General features: G+C 44.8%; 1 protein-coding gene across 4 annotated transcripts in view; it reads right to left on the bottom strand.

Annotated features, from left to right (window-relative positions):
- PTPN4 (protein tyrosine phosphatase non-receptor type 4) overlaps positions 1-19,933 on the bottom strand; it is a 214,436-nt gene that overhangs the window by 46,524 nt on the left and 147,979 nt on the right. The gene's annotated exons all lie outside the window — the stretch shown is intronic.

The following is a 19,933-nucleotide window of genomic DNA, read 5'->3' as shown; positions in this document are numbered from 1 at the left end:
GGCTGGAGAAGGAAACAGAAGACATGATCTTCATGGCTGAGGACAGCTTCGGGTGCCCCGGCAGCCTCACTCTGGCCGGCCCAGAGAAGCAGACAGAAACCCACATGGACTGAACACATCTGAAGGTGTGGGGGGGAGGGGCACGGCTCCATCAGCGGCCACCTGAGCGCCCCGCACGCTGATCTCTGCTTGCCTCCCCTGGCCGCTGGGTCCTTGCAAAGCAGGCAGTTGCGATCCCTCTTAGCCGCCGCGCTGCAGCCCCTGTGGCCGGGCTCGGGCAGCTCCCTGTCTCCCCAGGAGCCCGGGCTGTTCTGAGCTAACAATATGTTTTAACGTAAGTGGCATGGGGCAGCAGCCCGGAACCTGGGCGGCAGCAGAGCCCGCAGGGCCCCGGGCACCAGCCAGGACTCTGGGCGGCAGCAGAGCCCTGGGTGCCAGCCAGGACCCTGGGCGGCAGCAGAGCCCGCAGAGCCCTGGGCGCCAGCCGGAAGCCCGGGTGGCAATGGAGCCCACAGAGCCCTGGGTGCCAGCCAGCAGCCCAGGTGGCAGCAGACCCTACAGAGCCCTGGGCACCAGCCGGGAGCTCGGGTGGCAGCGGACCCTGCAGAGCCCTGGGCAGCAGCCGGGACCCTGGGTGGCAGTGGAGCCCCGCATAAAATGTGGGGATGCTGCAGCACCCCCCGCACTGCTAGTTCCCATACCAATGTTTTGGGGCCCCCCTGTCACTGGGGGCCCCGTGCCACGGCATGGTATGTTTCAGGGCAAATCCGCTCCTGAAGTAAGATAAAGATTTCATGAGGAAAATAGAAGCACTTTCAATATGAATTCATCATGCTGTATTTCCTGTGTTTACTATAAGAGAATCTAACTTTCCCTGCATAATATAATAGCTACAATTGATATTATTTAACATTTCTGTTATTTAAGTTAGTAAAGCAATTTGGATGACATACTAACTGGTATTAACAGGATTTGCTGAGATGCTTTCTATAGAACTAAATAAGGTATTAAAATTTGGTCCAGATATAATTAACACCAACACACCTTGCTTTCAAGCTAGTGCAGTAAAAAGTCTTCAAAAATGAGCTTGGCATAAAAGTTAACATTAAGAGAAAATACTCTTTTTGTCCAAAATAAAAAATGAACTTAATTATGATGCTCTGAAAAAAGCTATAGGAAACGAATAGATGGTAATTACAAAAACAGAGGGAGATTTTACAAACTAAAAACAAAGACATTATATCAAATTTTGGATTAGAAGAATTTGAGGCTTCATTGCAGCTAAGAATTTGAACATTTACCACACAGTTACAAGAACTCATTTTCACATTCATTAGTGTGCTTAAACCATTCATTTTAAAAAGGACACAGTGCAATTATTTTCTTTTCAAAACAATATTGCTCTAAACCACCTAATTTGTAGATACTAAACTTTGAAAACCGTCCTCAACACTTTATAGACTGCAACAGATTAATACAACTTTCTCTAAGATAAGAAAGCTCATGGTTTTTTTAATCTAAAAACAATATCACTCAAGAAAAAAAAACTCACCTTATTTACTGTACTCAAGTTCTGATCTCTTGGAATACTACTCTCTGCTACCATCATAGACAACTGAAGTGTTTATCAGCAAAGTTTAGATTCAAATATTTTATTTTAATAACAGTTCTAACCTCAGAGTCCCACCCACTTATGCTTGCTGTCTCCATTTCCTGTTCTTTGGGGAAATTTCGAAGAAAGAGTTACCACACTGCAGCATGAGCTTTTCGATGCTGTGGCTTTTTGGTTTCTGACCTGAGTGCTAATTTTCAATACCTCTATGTCTAACTTTACACTATCTCTCCTGGATAACTTTTAGGTATAATCTGAAATATTTTAGCTATTGATTTAATTCTTCATCTGCATCACTTTAATTACTGACATTATTCAAAATAACTTCTAATGCTGGGAGGAGGTAAACCACCAACCCATTGTAAATGCTTGTATGGCCTTTGAAAGTTCAGTAGAATCCTGAATCTGGATGTCTCAGTGGATGAGTTTTCATCTCCATTAAAAGGAACAGCCATTTGTAGTGAGGCGGAGTGGCCTCCCTTTGGACTTGAGAAAGAAGGACCACTACCCTCCCCCTGGTGGGCGGAGCCGGACCTGCCCCACCACCTTGCCAGAAGTACCAGGGCGGGACAGGAAGTATAAAGAGAGGGCCCTGAAGCTCGGTTGGGCAGAAGCCAAGGAAGAAGACAGACCTCTCCAGTCTGCTGCCGACCCTGGGGAGAAGTTGCCGGGACTGCCGTCTAAAGACTGCTCTGCCCCACCCAAGGGGGCGAGAGCATCAGACTGTTACTGCTTGTTCGCCTCTGCTAGGGAGTTACAGAGCTATAGACTTCTTACAAATCAGCGACGCCAGCGAGACCTGAGCCCGAGTGCTGTTGCCTGATACAGCAAGGTGGAATGGCTTCCATCCCCACTTGAGAATGAGGGACCACTACACTATTTAACACAGTTCACTACCCTTAAGATTTAATCCTGCTGTCCAGTCAGTCTGCAGAATCAGAGATGTTACTAAACAGATCCATGGAGTTGGGAAGAGGCACTATCTGAACAGGGATAAGGACTGACCTTTTTACCTGCCCAGCCAAACACGGGGCAATTGTGGAGAAACCCAGCACGGAAGCACGGCATGTAGGAAAATTATGAATTAATAGCCAGGAACATGAAATTCATAACACGTGAGGAGAGGCTGTAAGCTGCTAGAGCTTCAAATAGAGCATCAGCCCAAACACACACAAGATTTAAGCAGCACTACAGCACCTGACTGCATCCCCTTTAAGCAGAATTACTGCTCATGTTAAGCAAGAGAAGGTTACTTACTGTAACTGGAAGTTCTTCAAGATATGTGGTTCCAATCTGGATTCCAAACATGGGTGCACATGCATGCCATTGCCAGAGACATTCATAGTAGTGTCCGTTGACCCACACGTGCATTGGCATGTCTGAGGCTTTAAGAGGCTGCCGGGGTTGATGCTACTCCAATTCCCTCTTGCCAGGCAATAGGAGAGCCCAGAGTAGAGGGGATGAAGGGCAGGACTGAAATCCAGATAAGGACCACACATCTTGAAGAACCTAGTTACAGTAAGTAACCTTCTCGATTTCGAGTGCTGGTCCCTATATGGATTCCAAACATGGGATAGCAACCAGCAGTATTCGGCATGGAGGCTCTCCAGCAATAACAGTTCAAGGGACAGCATGGCCAACTGCCACATCTGCTGTTGTAGGGGCTAGACACAATGATCGGTAAAGGTGTGAATGGAAGACCAAGTGTCCGCTCTACAAATATCCTGACACGGGATGCCCGCAAGGAAAGCCGACGTGCTGCATGAGGCTGTGTCGAGTGGGCTGTGACCAATGGAGTGGGGGGGGGGAGAACACCAGAGAGTGCATAGCAGTCAGTGATGCAGTGGGAGACCGAGCAGGAAAGACGTTGCAAGGAAAGAGCATGGCCACGATGGCAATGAAGAGACAAGGGGTGGTGCGGAAGGCTTGGGCGCATTGGAGGTAAAAGGCCAGTGCTTGGCGTACATCAAGGGAGTGTAGCATGCACTCCTTCTAGAGGCATGTGGCTTAAGGTAGAAGGTGGGTAAGTGCACACTCTGGTTGAGGTGAAATGAGGAGACCACTTTGGGAAGGAATTTGGGGTGAAGACATAGGGAGATCTTGTCATGGTGAAAGGTGGGTCTGCCATCACGGCGGCCAGTTTGCTGACGCGTTGTGCGGAGGTGTTGGCGACCAACATCACAACCTTCAGAGAGGTGAGCAAGGGAGCAGATCAACAGTGGTTCAAAGGGGAACTTAGTGAGGGTGGAGAGAACAAGGTTGAGGTTCCAGGATGGGGGTTGTTTTTTCCCACCGAGGCGAAAACGTTGAGGAGACCAGGGAGGAAGCGGGCAGTAGTTGGATACATGAAAACAGAGAACCCATCCACAGGTGGGAGGAAGGCACTGGGTGTTGCTAGGTATACTCAAACAGAGGAGTGAGTGAGGTCTGAGCAATGAAGATGGAAACGGCAATCCAGGATCACTGAAATAAAAACAGAGGTTGTGGTGCTGTGCCCAGGCACTGAAGCAGTGCCACTTTGCGAGGTAGCAAGCCCTGGTAGATGGGTGCCTACTGTGCATGAGGACATTGTGCACAGGGGCAGAACACACGCACGCTCCATCAAAATACCAGGCCATGAGGTGAAGAGGGCTGGAATTGGGGTACTAGAGGTGGCTGTGGGTTTGAGTGAGGAGATTGGGGAGCAAGGGTAGGGGAATTGGGGGATTAGTGGAGAGATGAAGGAGGTCTGGAAAATAATACTAGCGGGGCCAAGCAGGGGCCACAAGGAGAACAGTCCCTCAAATCCTGGTGGATTTTGCTTAGGATCAGGGGAAGCAGGAGAATGGGAAGGAAGGCATAATAGAGCTCCACTGGTCAAGGGAATGAGAAGGGCATCTCCCTGCGAACCAGGACCAAGGGCTCCCCAGAAGCAGAAGAGGGGGAGTTTGTGGTTGGTCAATGTGGAGAAGAGGTCCCATCAAAGAGTGCCCCACTCATGGAAGATGGAGCAGAGAACAAGACTGTGGAGTTCTCATTTCTGGTTTGCATGTAAGGAGTGACTGAGTTGGTCCGCAAGGGAGTTGCTCATGCCAGTGCTGGATTAAGACCTTTAGAGGCCCTAAAAACTGAAAAGATTATGGTGCCCCCCCCCGCCCATATGTAATTCAAAATAAAAACAATACTATACCGTAAAATAAATTTTTATTTTTTTGTAATGACACAAAACTTACATGTATGCTGAAATTAAAATAGTTTCTTTCTAGATTTTCTGATTGCAAAATTCTGGATATGTTCATCGAAGCTGACTCAACGAAGCATATCCGCTTCCATACACAATAGGGAAAGTGAATCAAGTCTGTCCTGACACATTGTTTTCTCTGAAGGTTTTTTATTCTTTTCAGCTGAGAAAAAGAGCGTTCTGCGGAGTAGCTAGTAATCATCAATGTTAGAAAAATACATAAGGCGATCTCTACATTTGGAAATACACATTGTATTCCATCTTTCAATCTTGTGTCATAAAGATCAATGTGACTGAATTCCATTTTTCCTGTTTCATTAAACTTTGTGCACATATAACAGTGGAACTGCCATACTTCTCCACAGAGATTCATGTTCAAGTCAACAGGGTATGAGTCAACTAGCTTTTGGGAACCTTGTGAATATTGTTCATCAGATAAGTCCATATCATTTAGAAAAGAAAATCTACTTGATACTTCTTTGTACAAGTCACCTCTCCTCTTCATATGAGCTTCAAGTGTATCAATTGTAGCATAGTAAGTAGATACGCGAAATTTGTTTCTAGGATTCAATGATGTTTCTGTTGCACTGCTATCATTTGCTTGTTTCTTCCTGATTCGCTTGCGGGACTGGGCTTCTTTGTAGTTAGTATCAGGCAAGATATCTTTTGATACGTCTTCAAATCTTTCGAAATCATTCCTCAAAATGTGTAAGTGGTCTGCTAATGATTAACAGAGGTCTACACATGTTTTCAAATCCAATTCTTTTTCTTGGAGAGCTTGACTTGTGTGATAAAAGTGTTGTAAAATTTCATTCCACATGGTCAACATGAATACAAACTCTAGTTCTTGCATCTCGTTTGCAATGCTTTCTGCCTCTCATCTAGTTTATCCCTTTTGTGATTGGTCTTCAGCTATACTTTCTAATGCATCCACAATCTTTGAGAAGGACTCCAGAATTGCACTTGTTGCCACTGCATGTGCCTCCCAGAGAGTATTAGAAAGAGTTTCAACACACAATCATTGCCCATCGGTGTGTTGAGGCAGAGAAAAATGTATAAAGTAACTGAACTGTTGAGGAAAACCTTACTGCCACCGGACAACAATCAACAGCACTGCGGCCAACAAGACAGAGAGTGTGCAGCACATGGTATGAATATGGCATATTTGTTCTGTTCTAAAAGCTTCTTCTGCAATGTTGGCAGCGTCGTCATAAGAATGACCTCTGCACTTTGAGAAATCTATTTTGCAAACTTGGCACAGATAATGCAGTACTTGATTTGCCATTTCTTCACCAGTGTGGCTTTTCAAATTGAGGAATGTTATAAATCGTTCAACTGGTTTTCCATCTGTGGGAGACACATATCTTAGTACAATACTCAATTGATCAGTATGTGAAAGATCAGGTGTAGAGTCGACAGATAAACTGAAGTACCCAGCAGTACTTATTTCATCCACAATAGCTGAACGAACTTTGTCACTCATTTTACCAATGAGTTCATCACATAATTGTCTTGGATAAGTATGATGGGTTACCTTTGCCAGCATTCCCATATTTTGAGATATGGCCTGCTAAAAATGGGTCAAACTGAGCCACAAGCTCCAACAATCCCAAGAAATTTCCATTCTGCAATGATCCAAATGTGTCATTTGATCCCCGGAAAGGCAGACCACGTTCAGCTAATGTTTGAATAACAGCTATAACATGCTGCAAGACATGTTGCCAGTATTCACGCTCCCCTTTAATTTGTTCTTCTAATTTTTGTGTCAATCCAACGCCCTGTCTTCGATTTAAATATGTCAACACTGAATCTCTGTGAGTAGTGCTATTTTCATATTGTTCAATTAAAACAGTATTCCGCCAGTCACTAAATCCATCTGCAGCAAACCGGGATGTTGAAGGTTTATATGCAAAAAGTTTGCAAACAAAACAGTACACAGACCCTTGTTGATGGTGAATACAGTAGCCATTCTCGAGTGTATTTCTTACCATTCGCTTTCATGCTGAAAAATATTTTTTGTGGACAATATCTTGTTTGTTTGCCATTGGTAAAAGTCCAATGTGATTTCTCAAATGGCCCAGTGTGACTGTCATTTGGTCCACGATCTATCCAGTAAGCTACATCATCGGTACTGAAATCAACCCACATACCAGGATCTTTTCTCCTATTATTTACAGCATGAGCAGGTTCAGTATCTGACACATCCACACCTTCTAGAACAATGTCTGTTTTACCACCAGGAGTAGGAGGATCAGTTACAGTCTCTGATTTCCTCGCATTATTTCGATCTACGTTAGTAGGACACCCCCCTGGTTTAGGAGGGAATAAATAATAAAAAGAGAACAGAAAAACGGGGGAAAAGTGTGTAGTGGAGTGTAAGGAAGTTTAACAGAGTTCTGATTTTTCCCATGATGATTACTTCGATGCTTTTTTAAAAATATCAAATATCAAATTTTTTCCAAAAAATCTTTTTTTTTTTTTTTGGTGCCCCCTGCTTTGCTGGTGCCCTAAGCACGTGCTTAGTCTGCCTATTGGGTAATCCAGCCCTGTCTCATGCCCAGAAGGTGTACCGCGTGGAGTGTGATGTTGTGCTGGAAGCACCAGTTCCAAAGGAGGATGGCCTCGGCACAGAGGAAGAGGGATCAGGCTCTACCCTGCTTGTTGACATATACGACTGCTGCCACATTGTCGGACAACACTTGGACATGGCGGTGGCGGAGAAGTGGCAGAAGGCCTGGCAAGCTAAGCGCATGGCATATGGTTCTAGAATGTTGATGTGCATCCTCGCCTCACGGTGTGACCAGAGGCCCTGGGCCACGCGACCATCTAAGTGGGCTCCCCAGCACACTAGTGAAGCATCGGTGGTCAGAGTAGTCGGAGGCATGGGACGAGCGAATGGAATACCTGCGAGGACTGTGGATGGGGTGCACCACCAGGTCAGGGAGGCGAGGACGGAGGGGATATGAGTACCAGGTTGGGGAGAATGTCTGTCTCTGGGTTGTAGACCAAGCGGAGCCACAGTTGGATGCAGCACACGTGTAAGCGAGCGAATGGCGTGACTGCAGTTCAGGCAGCCATATGGCCTAGAATAGAGAGGCAGAGGCGGACGTGTGTGTGGCCAACGGCATAGGCATGTGATGAGAGTGGTAAGGGCAGCAAAGCGGTCCGGAGGGAAAAAGGCAAGGGCTGCGACAAAGTCCAGGTGCAATCCAATAAAGATGAAGATGCGCATGGGGACCAGCACAGATTTGGCTTCGTTGATGCAAACACCCAGGTAGTCCAGGAGGGCACAGAGGGTCCGGATAGCGTGAAGACCAGTCTGAGAGGGTGCAATGAGAAGCTAGTCATTGAGACAAGGAAAGAGGGAGTGCCCCAGTCGACACATGTGAGCTGCCACAACTGCGAAGACCTTTGCGAAGACGCGGGGGGCAGTGGCAATCTGATGTGAAACTGATAATCGGAGGTGCCCACCATGAAGCATAAGAACTTGTGATGAGCTGAATGGATGTTTATATGAAAGCAGGCATCCTTCATATTGAGAGCTGTGAACCAGGCGCCATGGGGAAGGCCCGGGAGGATAACGGGGAGCGTGACCATGCGAAAACCGAAGTTCGGCATAAATTTGTTCAGGAATCGGAGGTGCAAGATGAGGCGGAGATCACCCCCTTCCTTCGGTATGAGGAAATAGAGGGAGTAGAAGCCATGGCCAGGGTATCTTCATGGGACACACTCCACGGCGCCTTTCTGAAGGCAGGCATCTGCTTCCTGCTAGAGAAAAGTGAGTTGGAAGGGATTCCCCGAGCGAACTAGTAAAGGACAACGAGGAGGGACGGAGAGAAATTCGATCAGGTACCTGTGCTGGATGATGTCCAGTAACCAGCTAGCAGTGGTGATCTCACGCCAATGGTGTGTGAACATGGCAAGACGACCCCCGAAGGTAACCGGCAGTGGAGTCTGAGGAGCAGAGGAAGGTTCTCCTTCTCATAGGAGTCAAAAGTTCTGCCTGGGGGTCCGTTGGAGTAGAGAAGAAGTGACCAAGATAGAGGCAGTGGAATGTCTAGGATGTTGTGAGCATGGACGGCGGTGAAAGGGCTCAGGTTGGCGCTGTGGATAGGGCTGGTATATGGGGTGGGGACGGGGTGGGAAGAACAACTGGTGCTGTCTATGGGTAGGGGGCAAGGGTACAGAAGTCCAGCAATCAGAGGGTGGGACTCATCAGTTTTATTGCTGAATAATTTTTGATTGTCGAAAGGGAGGTCCTCAAGTGTGGTTTGGACCTCCTTCGGGAACCTGCTGGATTGTAACCAGGAGTCATGTTGGAGAACGAGTCTGGAAGCCAGGGAGTGGGACATGGTATTGGTGGCATAGACTGCTCCTGAGGGGCCATCTTGGCGACTAACTTGCCCTTGTCCAGAAGGCACTGAAAGTCCTGCTGTTTATCGGGGGCAGGAAGGCTTGAAAGTCCGCAAGTTTTGGGTGCAATCCACCCAGATCAGGAAGTCCTATTTTGCCAGAATGGTCTGTTAACTGGCAATGCGGAACTGAAGGCCTACGGAGGAACAGACCTTACGGCCAATAAGGTTCAGCTTTTTTGCTGCCCAGTCTGGGGATGTGTGGAGAATGGAGATGTTGCTGGGAAGCACGTTCTGTGGCCGCCTGGACTACCAAGGAATTTGGACGAGGGTGGGAGAACAAGGCTGTACCCTTAGCTGGAATGAAGTACCTACGCTCACCCATTTTCTAGTGGGGGCGCAGGAGGCTGGGGTGTGCCAAACTGCTTGTGCCGGTTGGAGAATGGCATAGTGTATAGGCAAGGCAGTTCAGGAGGGCCCAACAGGCAACAAAATGTCTAGGAACTGATCATGATGATCCTGGACATTTTCCACAGGGAGGTTAAGGGCCATCGCCACATGGCAGAAAAGGTCCTGGTATTGGGCATGGTCATCCAGAGGTGAGAGTGCAGGTGAGATGATGGCATCATCAGGAGACAAAGAAGCCCCAGTTGGGACAGAGGGAGCTGTCGGTACCAATGGTACAGAGGCAGCTCGGGTCCCAGGCAAACCAGTATGGTAAGCATAGGGGTCGCCCAGCATGAACGGTCCCTGCAGGTAGGCGAGCCATGAGTTGGCTGCTGGGCCATAGTGAGGCAGATAGAGTTGGCAGCGGAGATCCGGGCAGTAGGAGTGAGATGGCGAGAAGGCTGTGTCCTGTTCAGAGGACCAGTCTGACTATAAAGATGGATCTGGTAGTGGTGGGGCCGGTATCAGCGGAGATGTCAGTGTGGGGTGGACAAATGGGGGGCAGTCCATGAGGAGAAGTTCCGTGGTTGGAGAAGAGAGCCAAGGACTACTGGCTGTGCAGAATGCTGAGGAGAGCCAGAGAAGGGCAGCAGCAGTTTGGCTGTTGGTGTCAGGGGGGAACAAGCGTCCTGGAGTGTGCAGGACCAGGTGGGACAGACCAGACGGTTCCGATGGTGTGGATGGCACTGGAGGTGATGGTGTCAGGACTGTTACCATAGCTGAGGGGCGGTGCCGGCGGAGACAATGCTTCGACTTATACTCCGAACGAGGCTTCTGCGGAGTGGGAACCTCACAGTTGACGTGCGACTTCTCACCCAAGCTGGTGCGGCTCGAGGAGATAACACTGCATTTAGCAGCTGTCCTCATCGGGGATCTGACCTTATGCCCATGAGAGTGCATCCCACACAATGGGATTTGGGTGGAGGTGGCGGTGCTGCTGATGCTGCGTGGGAAGAGCAGGGTAAAGGGCCCACTGCTGGGGCCAGCTGTCATTCTGAAAGATTTACCGGTGCCGGATCTGAAGGGGCATGCGGCTGCATTGCTTCTTCCATGAGGAACATACGGAGACGAAGCTCCCGAGCTTCCTGAGTCTGGGACGGAAAGGAGTGGCAGATGGAGCAGCGAGCGGCAATGTGGGCTTTGCCCAAACAATAAAGGCAGCGTTGGTGCTCATTGCTTACAGAGAAGGAGCGAGGGCACAAACCACAGTACTTAAAGCCAGCTTGCCTGCACATAATCCCCAGGCCGGAAGAGAGAGTCCCACAAAGGGGAGAATTCCAACGAGGAACACTTAACTATCTAAAATGAACAACTAACTACGACTATAAAAGAAACCAACTATATATAAGGCAAAAAGAGGGAAAATGCAGTACTACTAGGCAAGCTAGGAGCACCAAGGAACAGGGGTTCCTACTCTGACTATGCAATGGTAAGAGGGAACTGGAGCTGCGGTGACACACGCAGCCTCTTAAAGCCATGGACACGCCATGTGGCCAACACACGACGCATGTGCAGGTCAATACACACTATGAACGGTTCCAGCTCCAGAGCATGGCGCACCCACGTTTGGACTCCACATAGGGACCAGCACTCGAAGAAGAACAATCATTAGTATAAGGGAACCTAAATTCTTCAGCAGAATTGGAGATGCCTGCCCAGACACACAAATTATACAACGGTGTGCTCAGATACCATAGTGATAGGCACAACGTAAAATCCTAGACAGATGATTTAATCATAAGCCTCCCGAGTTTTACATATGACACTCCTCTAATTCACTACAGATTTGCCTTTTTCACAACTATATCACATTGTTCACTCATCCTCAATATTTGATCCACTATAACCCTGAGATCCTTTTCTGCAGTACTAACTCCTAGCCAGTTATTCCCCATTTTGTAGTTGTGCATTTGATTTTTCATTCCTAAGTGTAGTACTTTGCACTTTTCGTTACTGCATTTCATTTTGTTGATTTCAGACCAACTCTCCAATTTGTGAAAGTCTTTTTGAATTCTAATCCGGTCCTTCAAGGTGCTAGTAACTACTCCTCCAGTGTGGTGTTTGCAAATTTTATAAGTGGATTCTACACTCCATTACCCAAGTCATTAGTGAAAATACTGAATAGTACTAGACCCAGGACTGACCCCTATGGGACTACACTAGATACATCCTCACAGTTCGACAGCAATCTATTGATAGCTACTCTGAGTAAAGTTTTTCAACCAGTTATGCGCCCACCTTACAGTAATTTCATCAAAATCACATTTCCCTGGTTTGCTTATGAGAATGTCATATGGTACTGTATCAAAACCCTTACTAAAATCAAGATAACATCACATCTACTGCTTCCCCCCCATCCACTACGCCAGTAATCCTGTTAAAGAAGGAAATTAGGTTGTTTGGCATGATGTGTTCTTGGTAAATCCATGTTGGCTATTACTTATTATCCATATCCTCTAGGTGCTTACAAATTGATAGTTTAATTCTTTAGATATTAAACATTGTATATTCCATTGCAAAAAGCCTATTGCATCATCCGATAGCAATCCTTCCCAATGTTCTTGGTTTCATAACACACAACGTGAATATCTACAACACAAACCTGCTTAACGAGAACCAACTGTAATATTGACAAAAATGCTAAATGCCACCATTTAAAAAAACAGATCTATATAAAACAAAACAACAACTACGTCTAGTGAGGCAGAAAATTCAGAGGGGCAGGTTCCAGGAACAAAATCCGCATAATACCAGGGAAAGTCAGAGAGCAAGAATTAGCCTCTATATTAATCTGAAGGGACTAATGTGAACTCAGTATTATAGTTTGGAATTTAAATGCACAATAGGTAAGAGGAATTGTACTTCAGCCCCTTGTACATATGTAGTATATTTTACAAACATCTTACATTTCATATTGCTTTTCATTCTGAGGAATCCCAATGCACCTTACAAATTAATATGCAAACCATACATAGAATGCTTCATTCACCATACAAAAGCAGCTGACTCTGGGATACAGGCATCAGATGTTTATCAGTTAAGAGCAACACCATGAAACGGCTTAGAATAGATGTGAGGAAGAATGCTGCATTCAACTGAAACTGCAGGAGGAATTTTAGGTTAACCAAACAACCCTTGAAGTTGGAATTTGGCCAGGACACCTGAATTAAACACATCTACTCTTATGAATAGATACTCAGCAGAATGTTGGAGTAACCATAATCGTGGCTTTACATCTTATCCAGAAGATAGGTTCCCAAGTCACAGTGCCCACTGCACCATGGGGCATTAGTTCAGCACCAAGGTGGATAAAAGTCAATGATTTAAAAAAATAATAAAAACAAAATCAGATTTTTTTTTTATTTAAATTGGATTTTTTTGATAAAATGCTTTTTGAGGAAAAAACCTATCTAAAGATAGTTTTAATTAAGATACATTATAGCTCAAAGATATCTCATCATGGAATAGATTATAAATTCTAATTCTATAGTATGAGACAAGATATTCATGTAATGTTTAAGAAAAGTTTTGTAAATGAGTTCCAACAATTCATGGGTTAGGGACCCAATCTTATGGGGTTCCAGGGGCTTCTGTATATATTATTTAGGTTAGTCTTTCAATGAGACTCAATGCTCAGTCTAGAAAATACCATCGGAGATGCTTAGTTTTGCAGTTCTCAAACTGTGGATTTGTGTCTCCAGAGGTAACATGCTTGTTAACAGCAAAAATGTTTTTAAATAACTAAATAAATATATAGAGGTGAGAAATAACAGACCTCAACCCTACTGTCCCTCCGTAAATTTGTGTACACAGAGTCAATCCCTTACCCCTCTCTAAAAGTGCAAAGTTTCAAAAAGTTCCATGAATAGGAGATTGCTGGGGGTGGAATAGATCTGGATAAGGAAAAGAAGTCTGGAGATAAATGTGAGAAGGGAGAGACAAGAAGTAGAAACAAAAGTGAAACTGTTTGGCTAGCATATTCCAGAAGTCTTGAGGTCTTTCTGAGTGTAGCCTTCATTGATCTGAGATCTACCATACCATTCTCTCACTAGAAGGGAAAACTTATAGTGGCAGCAGGCCGTAAAAGAGACCCAGTTTGGGAATATTTTAATGAAGTTCCTCTACCTGTGGGTAAGACAGGCACGCGTGCAAAATGAAAACAGTGCAACAAAGAAATGCAAGGCCTGGCTGCCTGAATGAAACAACATCATGAGAAGCGTTCCTTCTCAGGAGGAAGCTGCGTTGAAGATGATGAAAGGAACATGTCTGAACATGCAGGATCTCCAGATTGGTAAACTTTTTTAATTCATACTTCTTTCTTAAGGACTGCCTGTCTTCCTTCTGGACTATTCCTGAATTCTCATGTTTGTGCAAAAAATATAGTTATTACTCTATCGTTCTATCATTTTAGATCCAGTTGTGATAAAAAATAAATAGCTGAAATAACAGATCTTCCTTTTACAATTTCACCTTTAAAGTAGTACTAAGTGTCAGTGAATGCAATGAGCAATAATAAATGAGCAGTATGGTAATAATAATTAAATAACTGCATTGACTTATTTTGTTTAGGAGAATCCATCCTCAACAAACAGGATTCTGAAGACTATCCACCTTCAAGATCACCATAAGTTTCAGAGTTATCTGCCAATGATAGTGTTTCAGTCACATCAAGTATATCACATAGCAACAGTATATCACAGGGGTAGGCAACCTATGCCACATGTGCCAAAGGCGGCACATGAGCTGATTTTCAGTGGCACTCACACTGCCCGGTTCTTACACATTTTAAAAACCTTATTTACTTTACATACAACAATAGTTTAGTTATATATTATAGACTTATAGAAAGAGACCTTCTAAAAACATTAAAATGTATTATTGGCATGCGAAACCTTAAACTAGAGTGAATAAATGAAGACTCGGCACATCACTTCTGAAAGGTGCCGACCCCTGGTATATCACCCGTAGCAAAAAGAAAAAAAATCTCCATCATCCAGAAACAGCCATACATAAGTCTGTGATAAGAACCAGCATATTACAAAAAGAGGTACGGTACTGTATATACTCGTTCATAAGCCGAATTTTTTTGGTAAAAAAGGGAAGCACCAGAGAAGAGGGTCGGCTTATGAACGGGTACAGAGAGGGAGAGGTGGGACACAGCCCCTCTGCCCAAGAGAGACAGCACAGCCAGCAGAGCCAGAAGGGAAGAGGCAAGGGCAGAGTCTCTCCGCTTCTGGCCACGCTGCTCTCCCCTCAGCCTCCGAAGCAGCTGCAGCTCCGGGGCTGGCAGGCTGCAGCCGTGCTGCTCGTCCCGCCCCCCAGAGTAGGCTGTGGCCGTGCCGCCCAGCCTGCCTGAGCAGCTCCAGCCAGGCCAGAGACATCCTCCCCTGGCTCCCCCCAGATAAGGTGGGAAGGGATGGGATAGGGAGAGTGTGGGGGTCCCGGGCTAGGGGTGGGGTCATGTGGGGGGTGGTCACAGGGGTTACACCCCGGACCCCTAGTTTCTCCCCCCCAAAAAAATTTCCCCACCAGTTCCTGTCCGGCCTGTCAGGGTAAGCAGCCGGCGCGCTGGGACACTTCATTTACTTAGATTTACCTCTGTCCCTGTGAACGCGAGGTAAACAAACCATCTCGGCCCACCAGCAGCTTATCCTGATGCCCCGGGAGCCAGTTTGCTGACCCCTGAAGCATAGGATCGGCTTATGAACGGGTCATAAAAATTTTCCATTTTTACTTATCCATCTTGGGGGGGAGGGGTCGGGTCGGCTTATAAACAAACCAGCTCATGATCGAGTATATACAGTAATTGATGAAAAAATTGCCCTGTTTGTTTATGCAACAAACTCTCCTTTCTGTATGATTGAGAACCCACACTTCATTAACATGTTTCAGTCACTAAGACCAGGATACAGTCCACCCAACAGAGCAGATGTCGCAGGCAAATTGCTGGATAAAGTGTATGAAAGAGAAATTGAACAGTGTGCAAAAGTTCTAGTGGGTAAAATTGTGAACCTGAGTCTTGATGGGTGGAGCAATGTCCACAATGATCCTGTTGTATGTGCTCGTGTGACAAGAGAAGAAAGGAATGTCTTCCTTACAGAAACAATTGATACATCAGGAAATGCACACACAGCAGAATACTTACAAGAAGTAGCATAAAAGCTGTAACAAACTGTGAAAAAAAATTCAAATGTCTAGTACGCAGCTTGGTCACAGACAATGCTGCAAATGTATCCAAGATGAGAAGATATTATTTAAAAGAGAGTGAAGAGAGTGCCAAGCTAATAACATGGGGAAGAGGTGACCAGCCCTCTGTGGTGAAAGAAGTGGTTCAGGACTATTTAGAAAAGCTGAACAAGCACAAGTCCATGGGGCCGGATGCGCTGCATCCGAGGGTGCTAAAGGAGTTAGCAGATGTGATTGCAGAGCCATTGGCCATTATCTTAGAAAACTCATGGCGATCGGGGGAGGTCCCGGATGACTGGAAAAAGGCTACTGTAGTGCCCATCTTTAAAAAAAAAAAAAAGGGGGGGGGGGGAAGGAGGAGGATCCGGGGAACTGCAGGCCAATCAGCCTCATCTCTGATTAAAAAAAAAAAAAAATTCATTAAATTAATTTAAAAAAAATCTGTCCCTGGAGCAGGTCCTCAAGGAATCAATTCTGATGCACTTAGAGGAGAGGAAAGTGATCAGGAACAGTCAGCATGGATTCACCAAGGGCAAGTCATGCCTGACTAACCTAATTGCCTTCTATGATGAGATAACTGGCTCTGTGGATGAGGGGAAAGCAGGGGACATGTTATTCCTTGACTTTAGCAAAGCTTTTGATACGGTCTCCCACAGTATTCTTGCCGGCAACTTAAAGTAGTATGGGCTGGATGAGTGGACTAACTATAAGGTGGATAGAAAGCTGGCTAGATCGTAGATAGAATCATAGAATATCAGGGTTGGAAGGGTCCTGAGGAGGTCATCTAGTCCAACCCCCTGCTCAAAGCAGGACCAATTCCCAACTAAATCATCCCAGCCAGGGCTTTGTCAAGCCTGACCTTAAAAACCTCTAAGGAAGGAGATTCCACCACCTTCCTAGGTAACCCATTCCAGTGCTTCACCACCCTCCAAGTGAAAAAGTTTTTCCTAATATCCAACTGAAACCTCCCCCACTGCAACATACGTTTGCAGTGCTCATTTGATGCACCTCCTAGTCATAGACTTCAGTGTTCCAGAAATAAAGGCTAACGTAGTTGAAATTGCAAAATACTTTCGTTACAATCACTTTGCAGCAGCTGATCTGAAAAAAGTGGGAGGAACCATGCTAACTCTCCCACAAGATGTGTGATGGAACTCAGCAGTGGATTGTTTTGAGCACTATATCAAGAACTGGCCTAATCTGATGACAATTTGTGAACAAAATCATGAAAAAATAGATGGCGCTGTCACAGCCAAAGTTCTCAACATTGGGCTTAAGAGAAATACAGTAACTCCTCACTTACCGTACTCCCACTTAACATTGTTTCGAAGTTATATCGCTGCTCCATTAGGGAACATACTTGTTTAAAGTTGTGCAACGCTCCCTTATAACGTCGTTTGGCTGACTTTACAAGGGAGCATTGCACAAGTTCCTCTTCTCCACCTCCTCCCCCTCCCTTCCTCTTTCCCTCCCAGTACTTCCCCCACCGCCAAACAGCTGTTTGGCAGTGCTTTGGACTTTCTGGGAGGAAGGGAGTGAGTGAGCGGGGAAGCTGCCCCCTCCCCCGGCTAAGGGGGAGGGGCCCTGGCCTGCAGTTCTAGAGCCCCTTTCGGAATGCAGCCCTGCGAGCACGGGCCGGAGAACTCAGGAGGAGCAGGGGCAGCCGCACAGCCAGAAAGAAACAGCCCTTTCCCCCTCAAAGCTGGCCGGAGAGAAGCAGCGCTTTGAAGGGGAAAGCGCCGCTTCTCTCCGGCCGCTGGCTGCACGGCTGCCCCTGCTCCTCCTGAGTCCTCCGGCCCATGCTCACACCCTGAGCGCCCTCCCACACCCTAATTCCCTCCCAGACTCTGCACCCCCAGCCCTGAGCCCCAGGGGTAAGCCAAGGGCACCGCCCCACCACAGTACAGTACTGTACAGTATATAATGCCTTTTGTCTGCCCCCAAAAATTTTCCTTGGAACCTAATCCCCCGACTTTACATTAAATTTTATGGGAAAATTAGATTTGTTTAACATTGTTTCACTTAAAGTTGCATTTTTCAGGAACATAACTACAATGTTAAGTTAGGAGTTACTGTATTGAACACATGCTGAGTACCCTGAAGCCTATTTCTGTAGCCTTGAATAAAATGCAGGGAAATAGCTGTTTTATTGCTGATGCTGTTGAAATTTGGAATGAACTGAGTGAGATCTTAAAAAGAGAAATATGCAATGTCAGAGTTAAATTACAAGCATTTAAAAAAACGAATGGGACAAGTGCTATCTCTAGCTCATTTTCTTGCGAATATTCTCAATACTCGGTACCAGGGTCAAACCTTAACTGCTGAAGAAGAGGAGTTGGCTATGACATGGATATCCAGCAATCATCCCTCCATAATGCCAACTATAATAAACTTCAGCGCTAAGGGTGAACCATTGAAGAAATATATTTGCTGATGATCTTTTAAAGAAAGTCACTTAAGCACTTGGATTCAGAGACTGTTGAAGTGATAATCTCACTTTTAACAGCAGTAGCTTCTTCTGACAGTGTAGAAAGAATATTTTCTTTCTTTGGAATAATTCATTCCAAATTGAGAAATTGTTTGGGGCCTGAAAAAGCAGGAAAGCTTGTTTTTCTTTTCCAGATTATGAACAAACAGGAAAATGAAGATGAAGATGACTGAGTTAGCTGCAGAAGCCAATATTTTAAGTTTCTCATGTTGACCTGGTTGACATAGTCAATTTAATTTGTTTTTTTTTTTTTTTTAATATTTCATTTAACTATTTTAGTTAAAAACAATCTTAACAAAAACAAACCTGATTTTAAAAAACTTGTATGTTTAACTACATTCAAAAATTCATATGCTTGTTTTGTTAAAATATTATATGTTTGCTGTTCAAGAAAAAAATCCAGAATACATAACGTTGTTGTTTTAGTTAAACAAAACAATTTAAATGTCTGTCTGGTGATGTTCTCCTCCTAATACAGCATGGCAAGAAAATCCTCAAAATATTAATTATTAACCTGTTGAATTGGAGATAGTTCACCTCCCAATGACTTCATAAATATTAGCTTCAGTTACCTTTGGTAAATGAAATAACCAATCATTCATTTTCTGATATAGCTGTAAAACTAATTTGAAAAGTTTTCAAAATAAATCACATTAAAACTGTATAGTGTGTACCTTCTAAAAAGGAAACCTACATCTATCTCTGAGTTGAGAAGAATCTGTATTAAGTTTATAACAACCAACAAGAATGCATTTTTATGTAGAAATCCATGATTAAATCGAGTCTCCCTGACTAGTGATTTAAATCAAATCCACCCTGTTCAGCACTGACTCAAAGAGAAGAGTGCCACCTACTTAATAACGAACATCATTTTCTGAGACATCTATGTATTCCTGGAGCCAAGTACTGGCTCTGCCCAACCATACTTAGCTGCTGAGGTCTGACAAGAGTGTAGTTTTTAATTAAGTCAGAACTTTCTGAAAAGCAATAATTGCAGACAAGCTCTTATTCACGGCTTTTCCCAATCACTACTATAGTGTTCTTCAAAATAAAAACAAAATGTTAATAACAGGGCTACCAAGCGATTAAAAACATTAATCGCGATTAATCATGCGATTAAAAACATTGTAGGATTGGAGCCTTTTTGTGCAGTTTCAGAGATTTTACCTTTACATCACTCGGGTAACGAAAAGAGATTAGGGGTATGTGTTTTTATTTTGACACCTGGGATGATGATATAAAGACATTTTATATGGAAGTGTTGAAAAAATCCATCTCTCCTTGGTAGTCCATTTCTAGTCAATAGAACGTGAAAGATCCCAGGATGTTCTCTCACACCTACTGAGCATAAATGGGAAAACACCTTTGGATATTAAGCCAAAAGTAGCTGTTCTGATTTTGACGGCCATCCAAAAGAAATACTTTTTCTCTGGATTTGAGAGAGATAAAAATAATAATAAACTGGCTTTAATTTTAGTTTTGTTTTAAACTATGTGCAACAAAATTGTTACCCTGTACTGTAGTACTTTGGAAAGTTTTCAAGCTTTGACTTCCATGTGACAGCACTTTGAGCCATAATATTGGCTAGCTCGAAGGCTAATTTATAGGGCTGTCAAGCGATTAAAAAA

Source organism: Trachemys scripta, chromosome 11, assembly GCF_013100865.1.
Source record: "Trachemys scripta elegans isolate TJP31775 chromosome 11, CAS_Tse_1.0, whole genome shotgun sequence".
In the NCBI taxonomy this organism is placed as follows: domain Eukaryota; kingdom Metazoa; phylum Chordata; order Testudines; family Emydidae; genus Trachemys; species Trachemys scripta.
The sequence above is the reverse complement of the archived record's forward strand: the minus strand, read 5'-3'. Positions and strand labels throughout refer to the sequence as shown.